This window comes from Carettochelys insculpta, chromosome 6 (genome assembly GCF_033958435.1).
Source record: "Carettochelys insculpta isolate YL-2023 chromosome 6, ASM3395843v1, whole genome shotgun sequence".
NCBI lineage: Eukaryota > Metazoa > Chordata > Testudines > Carettochelyidae > Carettochelys > Carettochelys insculpta.
The window spans coordinates 71,610,681-71,619,840 of NC_134142.1; positions in this window are offsets into that span (position 1 = coordinate 71,610,681).

The window sequence follows — 9,160 nt, forward strand, 5'->3', positions numbered from 1 at the left end:
GTGGGGTGGGAGGAGCAGTGACCCACTCCAGGCCATAGGTTCCCAGCCCAGTTTAAAAGTTGTTTTTTAAATATTTGATTAACGTGTTGATGAAAATTATAAAATCACATCTCTAAAAAATCATCCCTCCATCCCTCTGCTGCCATTGGGCATATGGACACTGGTTTAGCAGTACTGCATAGGGCCCCATAAAGCCTAAGGATGGCACTGCTAATTAGACACCTTTTATTTGCCACACTTCATACAACAGTACATAAAATAGGAGAGAAATCAAATATTAGAAAAAATCATATGAGTAATCCAATTGCTACAGCAGATGAGTTTTATGGCTCGTTAGTGTGCTGGTTTCTGTGATTATATGTACTGAAACCTTTTGCCTGCTGATGCGAGTTTTTTTCCACCTTCTCTTTTTTAAAGCCAAAATGAGTTTTTGTTAAGTTACATGCCCTTTCTCATATACTGGATTATGGGTTCTTAGGGAGTCCCACTTAATGCATATGAGTCACACAAATGCCTGATACTTGGCAGGTCTGAATGTAAACCTGAGCTGTGGCACTCCCTCTCTGTTAAGCATGCTTTTGGTTTGGTGTTCATGACCAAAGTCTGAATGTATTATTTCCTTGAGTGATTCACAAACTTATCTAAAAAAGGTAAGCGGATAAGAGTTACTATTTATATTCAGATTGTTGGAATTACATTTCCAGTCAGAAAGGGTGTGATGCAGACCAGGCAAAGTCAGGTAACCAAAGCTCATGAAGTCTCATTTCTTGGTGCCTGTATTATTGCGACACTGACCACACTTTCACCAATACTTCAAGTTCAGTAGCAAATCATGATGTAACAATTGTAAGGGGAAATACAGCATAGGTATGAATTATTTGGCTTGGGTTAGGTTCTACATTCAGAATAATTTGTATGTTGATTTTTTTCAGTGGTATTTCAGAAGACAAGTCACTCCCATTCCTTATCCTGTTTCCCTCAAAGATTCCTTGCGAGTAGTACTTAGAAAGATTATCAGCTAAGCGATGTAGAGCTTATTACTTGTATTTTAAATTCTGAAAGTTCACACTCTGTCTGCAAACTGTTGTGCCTCTCTCCTATAATCCCATAAGGGTATGTCCAGGCAAAAAGAGTTGTACCACTTCAACTCAGCTGATGCCTACAATCCCCAATATGGATTTTACTGATATAAAAGTTTTCTAGCAGTCTAGCTGATTCCTTAGCAGGAAGAGAAATAAGTATTGTGATACAGCATAAGGGTATGTCTACACAGAAGCCTTATTTTGAAATAACGCTGCTATACAGAAAATGCATTTCAAAATAGCCATCAGCCATTTCAGAATAGAGGGTCTATACACAATTGAGCCTATTTTGAAATAGAGCCATTGGACGCACTATGGCTTATTTCAAAATAGGCTGTATTCCTTGTCTACAGCCCCTTTTTCAAAATGCCTATTTTGAAACAGGTGCTGTTCTCGTGAGCTACATCTACACTGGGACACTACATCGAAATAGCTTATTTCGATGTAGCGAAATCAAAATAAGCGATTTCGACAAGTAGCATCTACACATCCTCCAGGGCTGGTGCCATCGACGTTCAACGTAGACGTAGGAGAGCAGTACATCGAAATAGGTGCTGCAGGGGAGCGTCTACACACAAAAGTGGTCCAAATCGAAATAAGGGTGCTAGGAAAAGCTGCAGACAGGGTCACAGGGTGGACTAGCACTTCCAGGGCAACAGCTAGCCGCTCCCTTAAAGGGCCCCTCCCAGACACACTCAGCCTGCACAGCACGCAGTCTGCAGAGCTACAAGCACACACACCCCGTGTAAGCAGCATGGACCCCCAACAGCAGCAGCTGCCAGAAGCCCACACACCCACCCCTGGAGCAGTGTCCACCCTGCTCAGTGCCATGGAGGAGGCATCTCATCATCTTTTATTTGAGGAAGATGAGCTGTCCTCGGGGGATGAAGAAGCAGCCCCAGAACTTGCTGACCTCCCAGCTTCCGCCCACCGAACATGCTGCTGGCTATGGAGGTAGCCCACTAGCACAGACTGTTGGGAGCAGCTGGTGCTTGGCAAGTGGGACAACAACCTCTGGATCCGGAATTTCCAGATGAGCCGGAAGACGTTCCTTGAGCTCTGCCAGTAGCTCACCCCTGCCTTACAGCACCAGGACAGCCCTGTGCAACATGCCCTCACCATTGAAAAATGGATCGGCATCTCTGTCTGGAAGCTGGCCACTCCAGACAGCTACCCATCCGTAGGGCAGCAGTTCGGCATGGGCAAGGCCACCGTCGGGGCTGTCATCATGGAGGTAAGAGGACCTGGGGGAGGGGAGAGCCTGGGGGGGAGCAGGAGCCTGGTGTGGAGGGCCAGACACACCCTGCACACCCCTCACGGGTGCTCTCTCACGTCCTTCCCCTGCAGGTCGTCCGCGCAATCAATGCCCTGCTCCTCCACAGGCTCGTGTGGCTTGGGGACCCGGATGCCGCCATTGTGGGGTTTGCCAGCCTGGGTTTCCCTAATTGCTTTGGGGCTCTGGATGGGAACCATATCCCCATCCATGCCCCGGAGCACAGCGGAGGACACTTCCTGAATAGGAAGCGATATCATTCCATGGTCCTCCAGGCCTTGGTGGACAGCCAGGGCTGCTTCTTGGACATTTATTTTGGCTGGCCCAGCAGCACCCACGACACCCGGGTGTTCAGGAATTCGGACCTGTGCCGCCAGCTGGAGGTGGGGACCTACATCCCCCAGCAGGAGATCCCACGGGGGGACACCACCATGCCCCTCTGCCTTGTCACAGATGCAGCCTAACCCCTCCAGCCCTGGCTCATGCGCCCCTACATGGGCCATGTCATTGCCACCCAGGAGCAGTTCAACACCTGCTTGAACCATGCATGCCACATGGTCGAGCGGACTTTCGGCCGCCTCAAAGGCCGCTGGAGGTGTCTCCTCACACACCTGGACGCAGGGCTCCCCAGCATCCCCTAGGTTGTGGGCGTGTGCTGCGCACTCCACAACCTGGTGGAGAGCAAGGGAGAGGCATTCTTCCAGGGCTGGGCCATGGAGGCTGGCAGGGCCGACACCCAGCCACCCGCTGCCCCCAGTCGCCAGGTCGACCCTGAGGGGATCTGGGTCCGGGAGGCCCTGTGGGCCCATTTTGAGCAGGCTGCGGGGTGAACGCTGGTAAGGCCAGCTGCTGATGAGCCACCCACCGCCCCTCCACATCACCACCTGCCCCCATGCCCACACCCCTGAGCACCAGAGAGCACACACCACTCACACACTTCTTTTGTAAATAAACCAAAACCTTTTTTTGAAACAAAACAATGAAGTCATTACATTAAGAAGGGGGGAACTATGTACATGGGGGGCAGTTACTAAAGGGGGGTGGGACAAATAAACTATTTACAATTATGGGGGGGGAATGTGTACAAAGGAGGACGTCTGGGGGAGCTATGTCCTTGGCCGCCTTCACCCCTATTGTCCAGCGCCTGACGTGGAGGGGCACGACCCGCATCTGGGCCGGAGGCCCCCCTCAAGGATGGGTGGGGGCCAGGAGAACTGGCAGATATGGCCAAGCTGGTTCCTGAGGCCCACAATCCCCCTCAGAGGCAGGCTCCAGGACAGCTGCTGGTGGAAGGTGGCTTGGAGGGACAGCGGGCGGAGCAGCGGGGGCCAACTGCTCTGCAATCCGCTCGAAGGTTTGCATGAAGGCCACCCAAGCCTCCTGGCACCAGGCCAGCGCTCACTCCTGCAGGTGGAGCCACTGCTCCTCCACATGCAGGCAGTGCTCAGAGACCTCCACCTGGCGCCGGAGGGTTGTGACGAGCTGGGGGTCAGTGGATGCCTGGGGATGGCTCCGGCACCGTCGGGCTCGTCCTGGGGCCGGTCCCTGCTCCGCTGCTGGGCTGGCCTGCTGTGATGGCCCTGGTGGGCTGTCCAGCACGACGGACACAGCACCTGTGCTCTCTGGGCCTTCAGATGGTGCAGCTGCAGAACAGAGGGGGGAAGAGTGGAGACAGCCATTAGTGTGGGCCCTGACCTGTGGCCCATGTCCCCCCACCCCTCTGCTGCTGGTTCCCCATCCCTGTCCTCCAGAGATGCTGATGATGGGTGTGCTATCTCCCCCCACAGGGGGACCTCTAGGTTCCACTCCCCCCATCCCCAGGGATGGGGCATGGCGCTGTCCTGCTGGGGGGTAGGGGCTGATGGACTCAGACATGCCACTGCTGTCCTCAGGGCTGTGGTCATGTCCCTTGTCCCTGCCCCTTAACCCCGGGGGGTGTGCACTGGGGTACATACTGGACAGTCCACTCCCACGGTTGGGGGACACCCATGGGGCAGATGTCCTGCTGGAGCTGCGGGAAGGGAAGTCTACGAACAGCCCCCTGTCGCTGGAGGCCGCCTCCTCCTCCTCCTGTGCTGTCCCCGGGTGGGCTTCTCCGAGGGCCCCTGGGGTGCAGGGCTGGCCTCCGGGCTGGACTCCGTCCCTGGGGCCTGCTGGGGCTCATCAGCCGAGGTGTCAAGGGTGGCCAGGAGGAGGTGGTGTACCGGGGCCCAGGATTTCCCTGAGCTCCCTGTAAAAGGGACAAGCAGTGGGGACGGCCCCAGATCAGCTAGCCATGTCCTGGGCCCAGGCGCAACCCTGCTGCAGCTCCTTCACCTTACTCCTGATGTGGTCAGGAGTGTGGACAGGGTGACCCCAGGCAGCCAGGACCTCGGCCAGCCCAGCGAACACATCTGCGTTCTGCTGCTTGCTCCCCGTTACCTGTAGCATCTCCTCCTCACCCCAAAGCCCCAGCAGGTCCCGGATCTCAGCCTCTGACCAGAAAGGGCCCCCACTGGCTGGCTGGGAGCCCTGGTTCCCCTTGTGGGGAGGTGCCCTGTGGGTGCTTGGGGGGCGGGCTGGCTGGCTGCCATGGGTCCTGGGCTGGGGCTTGTGGAGGACGTGCAAGCTGGGCACGTGTCTGTGCTGCTGCCTGTATGCTCTCAGCTTCCTGCACAGGAAATAAGGGGGCAGGGAGCTTTAAGGGGCTGCTGCACACAGCGACCATAGAGCTCAGGGGCTGGAGAGAGCGTCTCTCAACCCCTCAGCTGATGGCCGCCATGGAGGACCCCGCTATTTCGATGTTTCAGGACGCGGATCATCTACACGTGCCCTACTTCAACGTTGAACGTCGAAGTAGGGCGCCCTTCTCATCTCCTGATGAGGATAGCGATTTTGACATCTCCCCGCCTTACGTCAATTTCAACTTCGAAATAGCGCTCAGCACGTATAGACGCAGCGAGCACTATTTCAAAGGTGGCCCAGCAACTTTGAAATAGCTGGCTAGTGTAGACGCGGCTATGAAGTGAGGTTTACCTATTTTGAAATAAGCCTACAGCTATTTCAAAATATCGTCTGTGTTGTGTAGATACTAGCAAAGTTATTTTGAAATAAAAAGTTGACTCTTCCCTGCCTTAAGTCATTTGCTTTGTCTTATTTTGGTTTACACTCATTCAAATATAACTTTGCTATGTAGCCATACCATAAAGGCACCTTTATTCTGGAATAACTGCATCCATGTCTGGATTTATGTGGGTGTATGTATATATATATAGAGAGAGAGAGATATATATATTTAATCACACTCCTAACCAAAATAATCGTAACATAATTAGAACTCTAAGAAAAACATGAACTTGGCTTTGTGGAGATGATATTTCTCAGCATTTTTAAGACATATTAAAAGTTGTGTAAAAATGTTAAACTATTAATTTTAATCAGTACTGCTAAGAAATGATGCACCAGAACCTGAGCTGGTGCAAACTGGTGTCCCTACATTGGCATCAAAGAATCTATGGTTATTTATGCCAACTGAGAATTTGGCCCTAAAGCTACTTAGGGAAGTGTAGAAATGAGATATATTGGAAGGCTGTGGATGATGGAACCAATTGTTCCATCAACTAATTAGATCGTTTATGATATTAGTGCTAAGGTAACTGACATAAGTAATGGGGGGAAAAAAAAGAGAAAAATCCTAGCAGTCAGTGCCTGTCTAAACTAGAATGAAGGTCTGGGATTTTGTTTTATTTTTTTCTTAAGTAGTTAGTTACCTTGAATACATCCATGCTTGAAGTGTTACAGTGGCACAGCTGCTGTGCTGTAGCATTTCAGTGAAAAAAGCACCTCTGCCAATGGGAGGAGTTCTTCTATCTGCATAGGCAATCCACCTCCCTAGTACTGTCTACACTGGGGCTAGAGAGATGTGGCTGTGCCAATACACTCAGTGCATCTGGCTAGCTCAGTCTAATGTGCTGGCACCTTCTCTAGGCAGCTTTCCATAGCTTAGTCATGTACCAGCGGTAGAAAATCTCATCTTATTAGAGCTCCTAGTTGGGTGTGGCTCTGCATAAAGTCAATTTTAAGGGACTTAGTTCAATTTTATAAACATTATATAAATTTTATAACATGTATGTCATTAGGTTGATTTTTCTGCCCCACTCATTTCACAAGGAGTAATGACAAGTTTGAATTTATCAGGCCAACTTAAGGCTCGTGTGGAAACATTTAGTTCAGTTTTATTGGCCTCCAGAATTATCTCATAACGCTCCCAATGCATCCATTCTGGCCGGATTTATTCTGGCTTCTGCAATAACACACCTTGCCATGCCAACCCACCACTAACTATCATGGCATCTTGCAAATTTTCCAGCTCTCTGCCCCCAGAGTATCAGCATATTTTCTCTTTCACTTTCCATTAGTCTTAAGAGGCTGATGTCTCTTTTTACAACCTAGAAGAAGCACAAGTAGTTTCATGAGTTTGTCCCTTTAACGTTATCACACTGCTCCCTGTGTTTGAAGTCCATTTAAATTTCCCAGGATGTTCCCACCACACCACATGGCTAGTGGGCTCTCCAGGTCCTCACCCCACCATGCAGCTCTTGGGTTCTGTAGGTGCCTACCACTGCATGAGGCTGGCGGACTCTACAGTTCCCACAATCACCACACACCTGTTGGGCTAGCCAAACCCTGCCTTCACACACCAGCATATCCAGCATGGGGTTTTAGTGCTTTAAAATGCTTTTTCTTGGACAGGATTTGGGAGGAAACACAGAGAAAGTTTATTTCTGCACTTTAAATGTCTCAGGACTGCCCCCTACTCCCACTCTGCAGCAGCTGGAATCACCTGCTCTCCCCTATATGGGGGCTGTCCGGACCTTGCCCATCAGACACCAGCATGTCCAGCACAGGGTTACAATGCATTAACTGGTGCCACACTGTGCCTCCCTCACTTCCTTACCCACTAGAATCTATCATGTCAGCCATGTGAAAATGCTCTTTTCTGCAGAGGTTGAATCAATCTCAACCTTAAGAGGCCAAAAGTAGCCTTTTAAAACGAAAGGTCCTGTCATTGTGAAACCGACACCCACTCATTGTATGGTTATGTGCATTGCTTCAGATTTTAAAGTTATATCTAAAATCTAAATTTTGACCTTGAATGTCTTCCACAGGCAGTGGGAGTGTGACTGCTGTCCCATTCCTGCCTGCAGGCAGGTGCTGCAGAAGAAAAAACAAAGTAAGACCTCATCCTTGATCAATTGTGAAAGTCTCAGAAAGAGCGAATGCAAGCTGCTGTTGATAGAGAATTGACACAGAAATGGCAGCAAAGCACGCTTAAGCATAGGATCAAGGATTTAGAAAATCAGGCAAAGCTCCTGGCGGGAGTCAGGGAACAGGCCAACATTCTCTGGTCATTGGAACTGCAGAGGGCCCCCCACACATCATGAACAATTACCTGATCTCCTCACCTTATTCCCTAGCCTCAGACCCAGAATGCAGTGAGGGGAAGGAAGGCAGGGACAGCCTTGTAGTCCACCCCCAGCAATGCTCTACACAGCAGAAGGCTCACATTCTGCCACATGTGATGGCAGGATTCCCTTGCTTTCACACCCCTTAATCCTCTGCCTCTGAATAAAAACCGATGTAGGTCAGAAAAACATGGTGTTGTTTATTGGTTAACCTGGGTTGGGGCTGAGTGGTGTGGGGCTGTAGGTGGTTTCACAAAGGGCAAATACACATCATTGATGGGGTGGGGCGCACTACTTAAAAGCAGTAGATTCATGTGGCTGTCTGGTCATTCATAAAACTGTTTTCAAAGCATCCCTGATTTGCATTGCACCTCTGTGCTCTCCCTATTGCCCCTGTGTCTGGCTGTTCATGAGTACTGGGCAGAACAGCTGCCTCTGCCCTCCAGCCTGACATGAAATTTTCTGCTTTTACCTCTCAAAGCTTATGAAGCACACAGCAATTGCCCATCACAACAGGAATGTTGGCTTTGCTGAGGTCCAAAGTGGTCAGAAGGCACCTGAATTTGTCTTTTAAATGACCAAAAAAATTCTACCACCCTTTTTCACTTGCTCAGCCTGTACGGTGCCATCCCACCAGTGTGTGCTGGATTCACATCTCCAGAACCATCGCTCCACTGTGTGCAATGCATCCAGTGCAGCCAGCAGCTCTGCATTCCTACTGTCCAATTCTTTAGTGTGCTCTGAGTCAGGGTTCTCCTCTTCTCCCAGTTGCTTAGTCCCCTAAGATACTGCAGGACACTTACAGTGCATCTACACCAGCAAGTATGTTCAAAATCCTGGTTGGAATACCACAGTCTTTCAAAAGAACCACAGAGTGCGCGCACACGCACACACACACACACACACACACACGAGTGCTCTTTTGAAAGAATGGGGGAATTCCTTCAAAGATGATCCTCTATTCCCAAGGGGGGGGAAGAGCGCCCTCCTTTGAAAGATTATTTTGAAAGAGAGCAAGTGTTGATGGTCCATGGACCGCTCTTTCAAAAGAGGGAGTCCTCCTCCATGGCAGTGATCAGCTGGCAGGAGGTGGCACCACTCACAGCACAAGCAGAGCTCTATGGCTCCAGTGTCCAGCCACGTTTAAGGAAGCAGGCTCCCAGAAACCCTCAGGCAGGCAGCGGGAAGCCCACACTGCTGCGCAATACGCTCCCTGCAACGATACTTCAGCCAGCCTCATGCTCTCCTCAGCACCGTGGCCAGCATCCCCGACCCCTGTCTACCCCAGGGCGCCCCCACCCCAAGGACACCAGGGAGCCCTCTCAGGAGGGTAGCCAGCCCCCCACCAAGGGCCAGGCCCC